The sequence below is a fragment of the Scyliorhinus canicula genome, chromosome 20 (genome assembly GCF_902713615.1).
Source record: "Scyliorhinus canicula chromosome 20, sScyCan1.1, whole genome shotgun sequence".
Lineage (NCBI taxonomy): Eukaryota > Metazoa > Chordata > Chondrichthyes > Carcharhiniformes > Scyliorhinidae > Scyliorhinus > Scyliorhinus canicula.
Window position 1 is genome coordinate 83,158,061 of NC_052165.1, and position 18,778 is coordinate 83,176,838.

The following is an 18,778-nucleotide window of genomic DNA, read 5'->3' on the forward strand; positions in this document are numbered from 1 at the left end:
GATGAATCCAACCAAGATGATTTGGTTTTCAAAGAATACTACTCAGACATGGCTGAGTCAGTCGGATATGCTTATCACAGCATCAGCGACACGGTCGCAAAGTTCAACACGAATCAACTCGTGGTAGAAGAATCCAACCAGGATGATTTGGTTTTCGGAGAATACTACTCAGACACAGCTGAGTCAGTCGGATATGCTTATCACAGCATCAGCGACACGGTCGCAAAGTTCAACACGAATCAACTCGTGGTAGAAGAAGCCAACGAAGATGAAATGGGTTTCAAAGAATACTACTCAGACATGGAGGAGTTATTTGGACATGCTGATCACAGCATCAGCGACACCGTTGCAAAGCTCAACACGACTCTACTCATGGTGGATGAATCCAACACCATGGTGCCATGGCAGCTCGTCGATACATTGGATGACAGCAATACCCAAGACGAAGACGACGCCACACAGAGAGCACAGGAAGACTCCACGGAGCGAGCGATGACAGGCTCCACAGTGCGAGTGATGAAAGACGCCAACAGGGATGCAAGCAAACACTCCCGGGCGGACACCAAGCATGAACAAGACCATGAAGGTAAACCCGCTGTACCTGAGCAACCGCAAGCAGACTATGAAAGTCTACCAACACGCTCACAGGAACAAGAAGAAAGAGCGGACTATGAAAGTCCAACACGTTCACAGGAACAAGAAGAAGACAATGCACCTCTGCCCACTGCATGCGAAGACAGTGACAAGGTGATCACACTCAACGTACAGGATCACAGTGAGACTGACAGTTCTCAGCTTGTCTGTACCGAAGCACAGAGCGAAAACAGTGACAAGGTGCTCGCACTCGACGTACAGGATCACAGTGAGATTGACAGTTCTCAGCTTGTCTGTACCGAAGCACAGAGCGAAAACAGTGACAAGGTGCTCGCACTCGACGTACAGGATCACAGTGAGACTGACAGTTCTCAGCTTGTCTGTACAGAAGCACAGAGTCGGGCCACCCAACAGTCCAGAGAGACAACGCCGAAAGAAAACATGCAGATTTTGACTCCAGAAGAGGAGCACCTGGAGTCCAGAGAGACAACATCAACAGAAATCATGAAGATTTTAACTCCAGAAGCGGAGCACCAAGAGTCCAGAGAGACCACGTCAAGTGAAATCATGCAGATTTGGACTCCAGAAGAGGAGCGCCAAGAATCGAGAGACACCACGTCAATTGTAATCATGAAGTTTTTGACTCCAGAAGAGCGCCAAGAATCCAGAGACACCGCATCAAATGAAATCGAGAAGAATTTGACTCCAGAAGAGGAGCACCAAGAAAGCAAAGATGAGGAATCAAATCCTCCACAAATGATTGATGTCACCAGCACCGATGCAACATCAGATCATTCGCACCACTCTCGAGACGAAATGCTCAATGACTCAAATTATCCACATGGGACACTCATAGAGTATAACAAGAAAAGCAAAAGTCAAAAGAAGCACAGCAGAAACGAGAACAACAACAGCAAGAACAAAAGCAACATGAAGCGCGACAAGACCAACAACAATAGCAAGAAGCACAGCAGAAACGAGAACAACAACAGCAAGAACAAAAGCAACATGAAGCGCGACAAGACAAACAACAAAGTCAGGCACAAAGATAGCGACAACGACAGAGACAGAAACAACAAGAACGGCAACGAAAACAACAAAGTCAGGAACAAAGATAGCGACAACACCAAAGACAGAAACGACAAGAACAGCAACAAGAACGGCAACGAAAACAACAAAGTCAGGAACAACGACGGCGACAACACCAAAGACAGAAACGACAAAAACAGCAACAAGTACGGCAACGAAAACAACAAAGACAGGAACGACAGAAACAACAGCAATGAAACAACGACTTGTACACAATGGTACTACTTGGCACATGAAGGACAATGCCACAGCACACTGCAAAACGATGACAAGACTACAAACATGTCATGGGATGACAACGAATCGCACAAACTCACATCTGCTCCAGAACAAGCAAGCACACCAGCATCCAAGGCGGATGAGATAATAAATCAATACCACAAGCACAGAAAAAAGTCCATGCCAGTCAACATCAGTGATGTGACCATGCAAACACCTCGGGATGACGCATTGGGTACTTAAAATAACAAGGAACACCAACAACATTCACAAGGGAGCTGCAATATCAATATCACCACGTCTCAACAACAAAAAAAAAGAAAAAAAGCTCTGAACAAATTCATCAAGTTTGGACTAATAAATGTTTTTATTAAGATTGGACACATAAATACATTGGCTTTGTAAAATATGCGATAGCACCATCACTTGTATAGATACGCATATCATAAGTAACTGTTTTGTGCAATTTTCTTTAACGATGTACAGAAAATATGTAAAGAGAAAAAGGGGGATGTGGTGATCGTAGATTGACTAGATACAATACAACTGAGCAAACACTAGAGGGAGAGCTATAAATACACCGGGACAGGATGTACAATTTTCTTTAACGATGTACAGAAAATATGTAAAGAGAAAAAGGGGGATGTGGTGATCACAAGTTAACTAGATGCAATACAACTGAGCAAACACTAGAGGGAGCACGGGAGAGCCATACAAATACACCGGGACAGGAAGTGAGGACACACTTCACGGAAGGCAGAACTGGTAGCAGGAAACAGACACACCAGCTAGTAGCATTTGAGGTAGCCGTAGGTTAAGCTCTGAAGAGAGAACGAATTCACAATAAAGTATCTTCTCCACATTTGAGACTACGAGCTTTATTAAGACTCGAGGAACAACACACTTGGTTTCGGACAATGCTCGGCACAGCATCGAGAGCCGAAGGGCCTGTTCTGTGCTGTACTGTTCTATGTTCTATGTAAATGTGTTTGACAGTTCATGATGGGATTGCAGTAACTCCTCAGGAAATAGATTTCAAAAGCCCTTTCTGATTGGACGGACTATTTTTCTGTAATTATTTCTGCTGATTAGTTTGGAAGGGAAGTACATTTCCACCACCCAACAGGGGAGATATTTCTGAGTTTAGTTTTGTTGCTAATCGTTGGCAATTTATCAGTTTCAAAACATGAGAAAACAGGGCATTATTTCTCTGGCATATTGATCATCACCAAGAGCACAGTTTTTAACTGTCAAATATATCATGACGTGGACTTCCGGTGGCGGAAGGTGTAAGTCGGACGTTTGGTGGCTCCCACTCAGGTCGGACTTTTGGACCTATTCCCCCGATTTTGTACCGGACTTGAACTGTAAAATGGATGATAGAGGCAATTGTGTACTGGATTCCCACATTGGTGCATGGAGAGGCAGACGAGTAGTGCTTGCAAAGGCAGAAACAGACGAACAGAGCTTGGGCTGAAACTGCAGCCGGAGATAGCATGGTGGATGACCGGACCTCTGGCTTGTCGACCCAGCAGTCAACGGAGCAGCTGATGTAAGTTATTCAGGAAGACTTAGCCAAACAGAAGCAGGACTGCTTGGATCCGATTAAAGAGTCAATTGTGCAGCTGGAGCTTAGATTGGATGCCCAAGATCGGGTGATCCAGAAAGTAGAGAAGGCACTGGCTGAACTGCCATGGATCTGGAAGTAGGGCTGCTGAGAGACCAGCAGAAAAGGCTCCTGGAGAAGGTGGAGGACCTAGAGAATAGGTCCTGCCAGCAGAACTTGAGAATGTTAGGCTCCCGGAGTGGACTGAAGGATCGGATGCTGGGGTACACATAGCGGGCATGTTCGAGAAGCTGCAGTGGAAATGGGGCATTCCCCCAACCCTTGGAGGTGGACAGGACTCACCGAGTGCTCGCAAGGAAGCTGCGAATGGGAGACCCCCAAGGGCAATGGTGGTGAGATTCCACAGGTATTTGGACAAGTAGCGTATTTACAGTGCGCCAAGCAGACACGGAGCTGTGAATGGGAGAACAGTATCCTGCGGATCAACGAGGACCTGAGTGCGGAGGTGGCCAGGAGAGGAGCGGGGTTCAACCTGAAAAGTTCGGACTGCTGTGTCCGGCCTGTCTCTGGGTCATATTCGAGGAGCAACATTTTTATTTCGAGTTGCCTGAGGGAGCGCTGGACTTCGCGAAAAGGAAAGGACTGGTGGTGGACTGAGAACTTTGCTGCAATGTTCATGTTTAAAATAGTTTCTTGCATTTCGTCTTGTGGACATTATTTGTAATGCCTTCTGTATTGATTTGGGGCCAGTTGCAGAGCTGAGTGAGTTAAAGTTTACATTTGCACTGTTGGGGGATGCAGGTGTGTTTGTGAGATGCTAGATCTTTTGCTTAATCTTTTCTTTGTTTAGCGGGTTTTTTTCCGTCGGGCAATTATGATGGGATTGTTTTTCATGTGAACATGTGTATATGAGCGCGGGGGTGGGGGGAGATGGTCGGGAGGGAACAATAGGTGGGAGAATGTCTGGTGCCAGGGGCAGGGGCCACCAAGCTAGCTGGGCAGGCTAGCTCATGGAAGTGCAGTGGTGGGGTGGGAGGGGGTGAAAATGTTCTGCTGACGAGGGAGGGACTTTTGCTGAGGGACAGAGAGGAGGTCGGGGGCGGAGGCTACCTGGAGGCCGGTGGAGGCGTGGTGGCTGGAGATTGGCCAAAGAAAGGGGATGGCTGATCGGCAAATGGGAGGAGGGGGCGATGTACCCCCCAACTAGGCTGATCACTTGGAATGTACGAGGGCTAAATGGGCCGGTCAAGAGGGCCGGTCAAGAGAGCACACGTGTTCGTGCATCTGGGAGGACTGAAGACGGACATGGTAATGCTACAGGAGATGCACCTTAGAGTAGCTGACCAGATTAGATTAAGGAAGGAATGGGTCGAAGACGAAGACTAGAGGGTTCGCAATCCTGATCAACAAGCAAGTTTTTTTTGAGGCGGGGAGAATAGTTACGGATGTGGGAGGCCAGTACATTACGGTCAGTGGGAAACTGGAGGGTGTGCAGGTGGTACTAGTAAATGTGTATGTGCCAAATTGGGACAATGTGGAGTTTTATAATGAGGATGCTGGCGAAGATACCAGACCTGGATTCGCATAAGTTGGTCATGGGAGGGGTCTTCAACGCAGTTATTGACCCTGGTTGAGACCGGTCAAGCTCAAAAACGGGCAGGGTGCCAGAAATAGCAAAGGAACTAAAAGGGTTCATGAAGCAGATGGGGGTGGGGGTGGGGGGGGGGGGGGGGGGGGGGGGGTCCAAGGAGATTTAGGCAGCCGAGAGTGAAGGAGTTCTCCTTGTGCTCACACGTGCATAAAGTGTACTCCCGGATTGATTATTTTGTTCTGAACAGGGCTGTACTGATGGGGATGGTGGACACGGGGTACTTGGCAATCACAGTCTCAGACAATGCCCCGCACTGGGTTGACCTACAGGTTAGTAAAGACAGTGACCAGCGCCCGCACTGGAGTTAGATGTGGAACTTTTAGCTGATGAAGAGGTGTGCGGGTGGCTGAGGAAATGTATTCAGAACTAGCTGGAAGTCAACGACATGGGGGAAATTTCAGCAGTGGTGATATGGGAGGCATTGAAGGCGGTGGTTAGAGGGGAGCTGATCTCGATACGGGTCCACAGGGAGAAGGCAATCAGAGCAGAGATAGACCCACTGGTAAAGGAGATACAATAGGTCAACAGGAGGTCTGCCGAGACCTCAGCGGCAGGGCTTTTAAGGGAATGGTGGAGGCTACAGGTGGAGTTTGGCTTGTTAACCACGGGGAGGGCAGTAGAGCAGCTGAGAAAGGCGAGGGGGGGGTGATTTATGAGCATGGAGAGAAGGCAAGCTGAATGCTTGCGCAGCAGCTTGAAAAGAAGGAGGCAGCCAGGGAGATAGGGTTAGGATGGAGACGGGAACCTGGTTGGAGACTCAGCAGGGGAGAATAAGGTGTTTAAGGAGGTTTATTGTAGGCTGTATGGGTCGGGACCCCCAGCTGGGCTGGAGGGGATGAGGCACTTCCTAGTGGGGCTGGTTTAGCTCACCAGGCTAAATCACTGGCTTTTAAAGCAGACCAAGCAGGCCAGCAGCACAGTTCGATTCCCGTAACAGCCTCCCCGAACAGGCGCCGGAATGTGGTGACTAGGGGATTTTCACAGTAACTTCATTTGAAGCCTACTCGTGACAATAAGCGATTTTCAATTTTCTGAAGGTGGACGGGGAGTTGGTAGAAGGGCTGGGGGCCCCAATCGGGTTGGAAGAGATAGCAGAGGGTCTGAAGGCCATGCAGTCAGGTAAGGCCCCGAGGCCGGACGGGTACCCAGTGAAGTTCTATAAAACGTTCTCTCGGATATTGGGACCGCTGTTGATGAGGACCTTCAATGAGGCAAGGGAGGATGGGGTGCTTCCCCCGACGATGTCACAGGCCACGATTTCGCTGATCTTGAAGTGGGACAAGGACCTGGAGCTGTGTGGGTCCTACAGGCCGATATCCCTATTGAATATGGATGCCAAATTGCTGGCCAAAACTTTGTGCTCTAGGATTGAAGACTGTGTGCCGGACGTTATTGGGAGGACCAGACGGGGTTTGGTAAGGGAAGGCAGTTGGAGGCCAATGTAAGAAGGTTGTTAAACATGATCATGATGTCCCCGGAAGGTAGGGAGGTGGAGGTAGTGGTCGCAATGGGCGCAGAGAAGGCTTTTGATCGAGTAGAATGGGAATATCTGTGGGAGGTACTGGGTCAGGTCGAATTTGGGCATGGCTTATTGACTGGGTCAGATTGATGTATAAGTGTACAGACAAATTGGACAACATCGGACTAGTTTAGGCTGCACAGGGGGATGAGACAGGAATGACCCCTCTCCCCACTGTTGTTCGCGTTAGCCATGGAGCCGCTGGCAATTGAACTGAGAGCTTCAAGGGACTGGAAGGGACTGGTCTGGGGGCTTAGTGGAAAACAGACTCTCGCTTTACGCAGACGACCTGCTCCTGTATGTATCGGACCCAGCAGAGGGGATGGAAGAAACCAAAAGGATTCTGGTGGAATTTGGCTGATTTCCAGGGTATAAACTAAATATGGGGAAAAGTGAGATGTTTGTGGTCCAGGCAAGGGGACAGGAGAAGCGACTTGGGGAACTGCCATTTAGAGTAGTTGGGGAAAGCTTTCGATACCTAGGCATCTAGTTTAAGTGGCGCGGGAATGGAAACAGCTGCACAAACTAAATCTGGCCCGACTAGTGGACCAAATGAAGGACGATTTTCAGGGGTGGGACGCGCTCCCATTGTCACTAGATGGGTGAGTGCAGACAGTGAAGATGACGGTCTGCCAGAGATTGCTATTTAAGTGACTCCCCGTCTTTATTCCGCGGTCCTTTTTTAAACGGGTCAACAAAGTGATCATTGGCTTTGTATGGGCGGGCAAGACCCCGTGAGTAAAAATGGGGATGATTGAGCAGAGCCGGGGAGAGGGCAGGCTGGCGCTGCCAAACTTCAGTAATTACTATTGAGCAGCGAATATAACCATGATCAGGAAGTGGTTGTTGGGGGGGGGGGTCGGCATGGGAGCTTATGCAAGCTTGGGGGTGTAAATAACAGCGCCTCTGCCGTTCCCGCCGGCACGGTACTCCACCAGCCCTGTGGTGGTGGCAGCCCTGAGAATGTGGGGACAATGGAGCAGACGTGGGAGCGGAGGGAGCATCGGTCTGGTCTCCGATCTGCAATAATCACCGGTTTGCCCGGGAAGGATGGATGGGGGGTTCCGGAGTTGGCAGAGAGCAGGGATTGAGAGGATGGGGGATATATTTATACAGGGAGCTTTCCTTGCCTGAGGGAGCTGGAGGAAAAATTTGGACGGCGAGGGGAAACCAATTTAGGTACCTGCAGGTGCGGGTGTTCCTACGGAGGCAGGCTTCAACCTTATTTCTACTACCACCAAGAGGGTTACAGGATAGGGTAGTTTCCAGAGTTTGGGTGGGAGAAGGGAAAATCTCTGACATCTACAAGGAACTCATGGGGTCAGAGGGGACGCAGACGGAGGAGCTGAAGCACAAGTGGGAAGAGGAGCTGGGCGGATGGATAGAGGACGGTCTCTGGGTGGACGCGTTGAGTAGAGTCAACGCGTCCACAACATGCGCCAGGCTCTGCCTGATACAGTTTAAGGTCGTTCACCGGGCTCACAGAACAGTGGCCCGGATGAGCATGTTCTTTGGTGTAGAAGATAGGTGCACCAGGTCCACATGTCTAAAGCTCAGGGGATTCTGGCAGGGGTTTGCAGATATCACGTCCATGGTGTTGAAAACAGGGGTGGCACCGAGTCCAGAGGTGGTGATTTTAGGGGTGTTGGAAGATCCAGGAGGAGAAAGAGTCAGACGTTCTGGCCTTTGCTTCCCTGGTAGCCCGGAGACGGATACTATTAGCTTGGAGGGACTCAAAACTCCCGAAGTCGGAGACCTGGCTAATTGACCTAGCTTTCTCTGTTTGGAGAAAATCAAGTTTGCCTTGAGGGGGTCAATGTTAGGGTTTGCCCGAAGGTGGCAACCATTCGTTGACTTCTTTGCAGAAAATTAATCGTCAGCAGAAAGGGGGGGGGGGGTTTAGCTTAGTTTAGAGTAGGGGTGAATAAAGGTGGGATACGTAAGGTAGGAAGACAGCTTTTGCATTATGTTTATAAATTCATGTACATTGTTTATTTTGTTGTAAAACCAAAAATACCTCAATGACATGTTTATTTTAAAAAATATATATCATGACACGAGCATCAGAGGAGATGCGGCTGGTATTATAATTAGAGTTGAGGCATTTTATTTGTGTTCCGCAGAAGTCGGCCACGAGTGGTACTGGCAGTGTATGATAAAATAGGACTGAGTCAGCACAGCTTTGTCAAAGGGAGGTCATGTCTGACAAATCTGTTAGAGTCCTTTAAGGAGGTAACAAGGAAGTTAGATGAGGGAGAACCAGTGGATATGATTTATTTAGATTTCCACAATGCCTTTGGCAAGGTGCTGCATAGCAGACTGTTAAATAAGTTAAGAGCCAATGATGTTAAGGGTAAGATCCTGGCATGGATAGAGGATTGGCTGACTGGCAGACGGCAGAGAGTCAGAATAAATAGGGGTCTTTCTCAGGATGGCAGCCGGTGACTAGTGGTGTGCCTCAGGGGTCTGTGCTGGGACCACACCTTTTCACAATATACATTAATGATCCGGAAGGAACTGAAGGCTTTGAGGGCCGAAGGAACTGAAGGCACTGTTGCTAAGTTTGCAGATGATGCAAGAGGGACAGGTTGTATTGAGGCAGCAGGGGGACTGCAGAAGGATTTGGTCAGGCTCGGAGAGTGGGCAATGAAGAGGTAAATGAAATACAATGTGGAAAAGTGTGAGGTTATGCACTTTAGAAGGAGGAATGGAGGCATAGACTATTTTATAAATGGGGAATTGCTTAGGAAATCAGAAGCACAAAGTGACTTGTGAGTCCTTGTTCACAATTCATGTACTTCTGAGGCTGTTTAAGGCTCTGGTCAGACCCCATTTGGAGTATTGTGAGCCGTATCTAAGGAAGGATGCACTGGGTACAGAGGGGTTCACAAGAATTATCCCTGGAATGAGCAAAGAGCAAAGAACAAAGAACAATACTGCACAGGAACAGGATCTTTGGCCCTCCAAGCTTGTACTGGTCATGATACCAACCTTTGCCAAAAGCCTCAGCACTTACTTGTGCCATATACCTGTATAACTCTCCTATCCATGTGTTTGTCAAGATGCCTTTTGAATGGCGTTAATGTATCTGCTTCCAGAACCTCCCCTGGCAATGCGCTCCAGGCATTCAACACCTGCCTCGCACATCTCTAAATTTTGCCCCACGGACCTTAAACCTATGCCTCCTGATTACTGACCCCTCCACCCTGGGAAACAGTGCTTACCCTTTCATTCTATCCATGCCCCTCATAATCTCGCAGACTCCTATCAGGTCACCACTCAACCTCCCTCTTTCTAATGAAAACAGTCAGAGTTTATTTAGCTTCTCCACATCGCTAACACCCTCCAGACCAGGCAACATCCTGGTAAACCTCCAAAGTCTCCACATCCTTCTGGTAGTGTGGCTTGTCGTATGATGAATGGTTGAGGACTCTGGGTCTGTATTCGTTGGAGTTTAGAAGGATGAGGGGGAATTTTTTTGAAACTTACAGGATACTGCAAGGCCTGGATAGAGTGGATTTGGAGAGTGTGTTTGAACTTGTAGAAAAAACTAGAACCAGAGGACACAAGCAGAGATGAGGTGGAATTTCTTTAGCCAGAGGGTGGTGAATCTGTGGAACTCTTTGCCGCAGAAGGCTGTGGAGGCCAAATCACGGAGTGCGCTTAAGACAGATAGGTTCTTGATTAATAACGGGATCAGAGGTTATGGGAAGAAGGCAGGAGAATGGGGATGAAAAAATATCAGCCATGATTGAATGGTGGAGCAGACTTGATGGGCCGAGTGGCCTAATTCTGTTCCAATGTCTTATGGTCTTATGAGGTATAAATCACACGTTCACAAATTCAACAGCGCAAAACTCTGAAATGAGACACTGATGACACTGAGTGAGACCTTTTAATTATCCCTACACAGAGGTCACTGGACCAGTCATGGTCAGTCACAAAAACAATCAAGCATTCTGAGTCAAACAGGCCAATGTTCCATTCAGTAACAATCTGGAAGCAATTGTCGGTTGAATTCACTAAAAGGAAAAATAAAAGCAGTTGAAAATTTCAACTGGTGTCAAGTAGTTTCAACGAGATTCAGCCAGATTGATTTACCTTCTCGTCATCAACACAAACGTTAACTCTGGTTTCTCTCCACAGCTGCCTCCTGATTTTCTAAGCTTTTATATAATTTGTTCTTATTTGTAATTGTAACAGGACCCATCAGGAACTCAGTTGGGATTCCAGTTGTCTCGTTGAAAGCAGTTTGGGAAGGAATACAACCAGTTGACATGTAAATCATTTCAACTGAGACCAGTTGGCCTGCTTGTTAATATTTTGAAAATCAGAACTCCAGTAAAACACAATTGTGTCATAGAAACACACTGAACTGTCACCGCACAGGAGGAGGTCAAGTGGAGAAGTGAACTAGAATTGGACAGAATGTCCATTCCCCTGCCTTCTCCCCGTAACTGTGCACGTTCTTCCTTCAGATAACAGTCCAATTAAATGCTTAAATTGAATATGCCTCCACCCCTCTCTCAGCCAGAGCATTCCAAGCCCTAACCACTCACTGTGTGAAAATGTTTCTCCTCATATCTCTTTTACTTCTTTTGACAAATATTTTAAAACAGTGCCCTCTCACTCTCAATCCTTTCTCGAGTGGGACATTTCTCTGTCGACTCTGTGCAGACTCATGTAATTTGGAACTCTCCAATCAAATCTCCTCAAGTCTCTCCTCCAAGGAAAAAAGTCAGAACTTCTCCAATCTATCTTCACAAGCAAAGTTCCTCATCCATGGATCCGTTCTCATGAAACATTTCTGTGCTCTCTCTATTGCCTTTATGCTCTTCACAAAGTGTAGTGCCAAGAACTGGTCACAATACTCCAGCTGAGACCTATCCAATGACTTACACAATTCAATTCAAAAAGCAGGAACCTCCAGCAGGATGTGCTGTTTGGTTTGGCATCAATGATGAGCCGGTTGACTTGTTTGGCTGGTGGCCAATAACTTTTCCAGAAAACCGGGTTCTTCTCAAGGAGAGGCATTGATTAGTTGAGGTTTTCTCCTTCCTCTGTGGGATTGTGTTTGCTTTTACTGTGGCTTTGGTCAGGGGCTGGAGGTTCACAGCTCTAGGGCTGGATTCTCCCTTTTTTTGGCTAAATGCTGACACCATCGTGAAAACTGGACTTTTGCAATGGCAAAAGCAAAGAATAAATGACAATGCAGCACGAAATCAGGCCCTTCGGTCTTCTGAGCCTGTACCAGTCACGATATCACCCTTGGCCAAAACCCTCAGCACTTCCTACAACCATATCACTCGATACCCATCCTATCCATGTGTTTATCAAGATGCCTTTTGAACGCCATTAATGCATCTGCCTCCACAACCTCCTGCGGTAGTGTGGTTGCAGGCACTCACCGTGTAAAAAACCTCCCTCGCACATCTCCACTAAACTTTGTCCCATGGACCACAAACCTATGCCATCTGGTGACTGACCCCTCCACCATGGGAAAGAATGCCTGCATCCACTGTATTTATGCCCCTCATAATCTTGTATACCTCTATCAGGTCGCCCCTCAACCTCCGTCATTCAAGTGAAAATAGTCCAAGTCTATTCAGTCTCTCCACATAACTAACACCCCCCAGACCTGGCAACATCCTAGTAAACCTCTTCTGCACCCTCTCCAATGCCTCCACATCCATCTGGTAGTGTGGCGACCAGAATTATGTGCAATATTCCAAGTGCGGCCTTACCAAAGTTCTGTACAACTGTCGCATGACTTGCCAATTTTTATACTCAATGCCCCGTCCAATGAAGGCAAGCATTCCACGTGCTTTTTTGACTACCTTGTCTAAATATTATGCCACTTAAAAAGATATGTGGATCTGTGAGCTCAGATCACTCTGACTTTCTATATTCCTAAGAGTTTTGCCATTTGAAAATGAAAATTGCTTATTGTCACGAGTAGGCTTCAAATGAAGTTACTGTGAAAAGTCACCACATTCCAGCGCCTGTTCCGGGAGGCTGTTACGGGAATCAAACCGTGCTGCTGGCTTGCCTTGGTCTGCTTTCAAAGCCAGCGATTAGCCCAGTGAGCTAAACAGGTATATTTCCCTCAATGTTTGACCTACCGAAATGCATTACCTCACATTTGTCTGGGTCAATCTCCATTTCCAATTTCTCTGCCCAAGTCTCCAACCTGTCCATGTCCTGCTGTATACTCTGACAATTGTGAACACTATTTGCCATCAACCTTGGTGTTATCCGCAAACTTACTAATCAAACCAGTTACATTTTTCTCCAAATGGTTTATGTACACTACAAATAACAGAGGCTCCAGTACAGATCCTTGGGGCGCACCACTAATCACAGCCTTCCATTCAGAAAAAAATCATTCCACTGCTACCCTTTGCCCTGTGTGACCAATTCAAGTTCGGTATCCATCTTGCCAACTCTGATCTCCTGAGACTTCACCTTTTGTACCAATATGCCGTGAGGCACCTTGTAAAATGCTTTACTCAAGTCCATGTAAACAACATCCAACACCCTCCCCTGATCAATCAGCTTTGTCACCTCTTCAAAAATCTCGATCAAGTGAGGCATGTCCTCCCCTTCACAAAACCATGCTGTCTATCGCTAATGAGTCCATTTGTTTCCAAATGGGATAAATTTAGTCCCTGAGAATTCTCTCCAGTTATTTACCTACTAACGATGTGAGGCTCACCGGCTCATAGTTTCCAGGATTATCCTTGCTACCTTTCTTAAACAGCAGTATCACATTTGCTATTCTCCAGTCCTCTGGGATCTCACCTGTAGCCAATGAGCCATCTGACAAAGATGTCACTCAAGGTTCCAGTAATTTCCTACCTTGTTTACCTCAGCATTCTGGGATAAATCCCATCAGTCCAGCAGAGGCCAGCAGAGCGGAGCTACTGATTGGTTGTTCAGGGGAGATTTGCATACGTGCAGTGCGGTCAGCCTAATTTGAAGGTGTACCTTCGATAGAGACCCGAGGAGTTCGAGTGCAAGCAAGCATCCAGCAGAGGGCAGCAGAGCGGAGCTACTGATTGGTTGTTCCGGGGAGATTTGCATGTGTGCAGTGTGGTCAGCCTAATTTGAAGGTGTACCTGCGATAGAGACCCGAGGAGTTCGAGTGCAAGTAAGCATCCAGCAGAGGGCAGCAGAGCGGAGCTACTGATTAGTTGTTCCGGGGAGATTTGCATATGTGCAGTGCGGTCAGCCTAATTTGAAGGTGTACCTGCAATAGAGACCCGAGGAGTTCGAGTGCAAGCAAGCATCCAGCAGAGGACAGCAGAGCGGAGCTACTGATTGGTTGTTCCGGGGAGATTTGCATACGTGCAGTGAGGTCAGCCTAATTTGAAGGTGCACCTGCGATAGAGACCCGAGGAGTTCGCCTAATTTGAAGGTGTACCTGCGATAGAGACCCGAGGAGTTCGAGTGCAAGCAAGCATCCATCAGAGGGCAGCAGAGCGGAGCTACTGATTGGTTGTTCCGGGGAGATTTTCATACATGCAGTGCGGTCAGCCTAATTTGAAGGTGTACCTGCGATAGAGACCCGAGGAGTTTGAGTGCAAGCAAGCATCCAGCAGAGGACAGCAGAGCGGAGCTACTGATTTGTTGTTCCAGGGAGATTTGCATACGTGCAGTGCGGTCAGCCTAATTTGAAGGTGTACCTGCGATAGAGACCCGAGGAGTTCGAGTGCAAGCAAGCATCCAGCAGAGGGCAGCAGAGCGGAGCTACTGATTGGTTGTTCCGGGGAGGTTTGCACATGTGCAGTGCGGTCAGCCTAATTTGAAGGTGTACCTGTGATAGAGACCCGAGGAGTTAGAGTGCAAGCAAGCATCCAGCAGAGGCCAGCAGAGCGGAGCTACTGATTGGTTGTTCCGGGGAGATTTGCATACGTGTAGTGCGGTCATCCTAATTTGAAGGTTTACCTGCGATAGAGACCCGAGGAGTTCGAGTGCAAGCAAGCATCCAGCAGAGGGCAGCAGAGCGGAGCCACTGATTGGTTGTTCCGAGGAGATTTGCATACGTGCAGTGCGGTCATCCTAATTTGAAGGTGTACCTGCGATAGAGACCCGAGGAGTTCGAGTGCAAGTAAACATCCAGCAGAGGGCAGCAGAGCGGAGCTACTGATTGGTTGTTCCGGAGTGATCTGCGTATGTGCAGTGTGGTCAGCCTAATTTGAAGGTGTGCCTGCGATAAAGACCCGAGGAGTTCGAGTGCAAGCAAGCATCCAGCAGAGGGCAGCAGAGCGGAGCTACTGATTGGTTGTTCCGGGGAGATTTGCACACGTGCAGTGCGGTCAGCCGAATTTGAAGGTGTACCTGCGATAGAGACCCGAGGAGTTCGAGTGCAAGCAAGCGGGCAGCAGAGCGGTGCTACTGATTGGTTGTTCCACGGAGATTTGCATACGCGCAGTGCGGTCAGCCTAATTTGAAGGTGGTTTGTGAAGGGGCTGTTGTCAAGTGACAATTTTACCTTAAACATTTTCTCAGTATTTCCTTCCCTGTCCCCTCCTCTAACCAAAACAAAACAACCGTGATTGTCGGGAAGGTAAGTTTATCTCGTCGACAACTTACCTTGAAGGGTTACATCACAGCAAAGCAGTGACCTGATTGGCTGGCAAGGAAAGTGCTCCAATTAGTCGTTGCTGGGAGAAATTTAACTCTTCATGTGTTGGTGAGTATTGTGACCGGTAAGTAAAATCTTTATTCCTTTCACTTATTAATTATTTGATACTATATTTGTAATCAGTTAAGGTAAAGGGTAAAAATGGCAGGAGATCCCAGACACATGTTATGCTCCTCGTGCGCAATGTGGGAGTTCAGGGACGCGGCCAATGCCCCTGACTTCTTCATGTGCGGGAAGTGTGTCCACCTGCAACCCTGTTAGACCGCACAACGACTCTGGAGCTGCGGATGGACTTACTTTGGGGCATCCACGATGCTGAGGAGGTCATGGATAGCACGTTCAGTGAGTTGGTCACACCGCAGATTAGGATTAGTGACGGAGACAGGGAATGGGTGACCAAAAGGCAGAGAAAGAGCAAGAAGGCCGTGCAGGTGTCCGCTGCGGCCATCTCCCTCCAAAACAGGTATACCGTTTTGGATCCTGTTGGGGGAGATGACTCCCAGGGGAAGGCAGTAGTAGCCAGGCTCATGGCACTGTGGCTAGCTCTGCTGCACAGAAGGGCGGGAAAAAAACTGGCAGGGCTATAGTCATAGGGGATTCAATTGTAAGGGGAGTAGACAGGCATTTCTGTGGTCGAAAACAAGACTCCCGAATGGTATGTTGCCTCCCGGGTGCTCGGGTCAGGGATGTCTCCGATCGGCTGCAGGACATACTGAAGGGGTGGGTGAACAGCCAGTTGTTGTGGTGCTTATAGGCACCAACAATATAGGTAAAAAAAGGGATGAGGTCCTACAATCAGAATTTAGGGACTTAGGAGATAAGTTAAAATGTAGGACCTCAAAGGTAATAATCTCAGGATTGCTACCAGTGCCATGGGACAGTCAGAGTAGAAATTCAAGAATAGTCACAATGAATTTGTGGCTTGAGAGATGGGTTCAGATTTGTGGGACATTGGAACCGGTTCTGGGGGCTGTGGGATCATTACAAACTGGATGGTCTACACCTGGGCAGGACGAGAACCAATGTCCTAGGGGGTGCTTTTGCTAACACTGTTGGGGAGGTTTTAAACTAATGTGGCAGGGGGATGGGAACCAGATTAGGAAGTTAGAGGTCAGTAAAGAAGCAGCAACTAAAGCCAGTAAGGTACGAGACAATAAACTCAATGTAACTAAGGGGAAGAGTAGACAGGGAAGAGATGATGAACGCAAAGGTGGCCTGAGGTGCATTTGTTTTAATGCGAGAAGTGTAACAGGTAAGGCAGATGAACTTAGGGCTTGGATCAGTACCTGGGAATATGATGCTATTGGCATTACTGAGACTTGGTTGAGGGAAGGGCAGGACTGGCAACTGAATATCCAGGGTATAGATGCTTCAGGGGGGATAGAGAGGGAGGTAGAAGGGGTGGAGCAGTTGCATTACTCGTCAGAGATGATATCACAGCTGTGATTAAGGAGAGCATGATGGAGGATTCGGGCACTGAGGCAATATGGGTGGAGCTGAGAAATAGGAAGGGTGTAGTAACATTGTTGGGACTTTACGACAGGCCTCCCAAAAGCGAGCATGAATTAGAGGTACAAATATGCAGACAGATTATAGAAAAATGTAGGAGCAATAGGGTGGTTGTGATGGGAGATTTTAACTTCCCCAACATTGAATGGGATTCGTGTAGTGTTGGAGGCGTAGATAGAACATAGAACAGTACAGCACAGAACAGGCCCTTCGGCCCTCAATGTTGTGCCGAGCCATGATCACCCTATTCAAACCCACGTATCCACCCTATACCCGTAACCCAACAACAACCCCCCTCCCCCCCTCCCCCTCCCCCCTCTCCTCCTCCCACCCCTCCCCCCCTCCCCTCCCCCATCCCCTACACCCCTCCCCCACCCCCCTCCCCCCACCATCCCCCCCCCCCTCCCCCCCCCCCACCTCCTCCCCACCCCTCCCCCCTCCTCCCCCCCACCCCTCCTCCTCCCCCCACCCCTCCTCCTCCCCCACCCCTCCCCCTCCCCCCACCCTTCCCCCTCCTCCTCCCCCTCTCCCTCCCCCCTTCCCCTCCCCCTCCCCCCTTCCCCTCCCCCTTCCCCTCCCCTTCCCCTCCCCCTCCCCCCTCCCCCTCCCTCCCCCTCCCCCCCACCCCTCCCCCCCACCCCCACCCCCCTTCCCCTCCCCCTCCCCCCAGAGGAAATGGGTGAGATTCTTAATGAGTACATTGCATCGGTATTCACAAAGGAGAGGGACATGACGGATGTTGAGGCTAGGGATGGATGTTTAAATACTCTCGGTCAAGTTGTCATACGGAAGGGGGAAGTTGTGGGTATTCTAAAAGACATTAAGGTGGACAAGTCCCCTGGACCAGATGGGATCTATCCCAGGTTACTGAGGGAAGCGAGGGTTGAAATAGCTGGGGCCTTAACAGATATCTTTGCAGCATCCTTGAGCACGGGTGAGGTCCTGGAGGACTGGAGAATTGCTAATGTTGTCCCTTTGTTTAAGAAGGGTAGCAGGGATAGTCCAGGGAATTATAGACCTGTGAGCTTGACATCAGTGGTAGGCAAACTGTTGGAGAAGATACTGAGGGAACCTTTACATCTGGAAGAAAATAGACTTATCAGTGATAGGCAGCATGGTTTTGTGCAGGGAAGGTCATGCCTTACAAACCTAATAGAATTCTTTGAGGAAGTGACAAAGTTAATTGATGAGGGAAAGGCTGTAGATGTCGTATACATGGACTTTAGTAAGGCGTTTGATAAGGTTTCCCATGGCAGGTTGATGGAAAAAGTGAAGTCATATGGGGTTCAGGGTGTACTAGCTAGATGGATAAAGAACTGTCTGATTCTTGGGATGACAGGAGACAGAGAGTAGTGGTGGAAGGGAGTGTCTCAAAATGGAGAAGAGTGACTAGTGGTGTTCCACAGGGATCCGTGCTCGGACCACTGTTGTTTCTGATCTACATAAATGACCTGGAGGAAGGTATAGGTGGTCTGATTAGCAAGTTTGCAGATGATACTAAGATTGGTGGAGTTGCAGATAGCGAGGAGGACTGTCGGAGAATACAACAAAATATAGATAGATTGGATTGTTGAGCAGAGAAATGGCAGATGGAGTTCAATCCAGGCAAATGCGAGGTGATGCATTGTGGAAGATCTAATTCAACAGCGGACTATATGGTCAATGGAAGGGTCTTGGGGAAAATTGATGTGCAGAGAGATCTTGGAGTTCAGGTCCATTGTACCCTGAAGGTGGCAACGCAGGTTGATAGAGTGGTCAAGAAGGCATACAGCATGCTGGCCTTCATCGGACGGGGTATTGAGTACAAGAGTTGGCAGGTCATGTTACAGTTGTATAGGACTTTGGTTCGGCCACATTTGGAATACTGCGTGCAGTTTTGGTCTCCACATCACCAGAAGGATGTGGATGCGTTGGAGAGGGTGCAGAGGATGTTGCCTGGTATGGAGGGTGCTAGCTATGAAGAAAGGTTGAGTAGATTAGGAT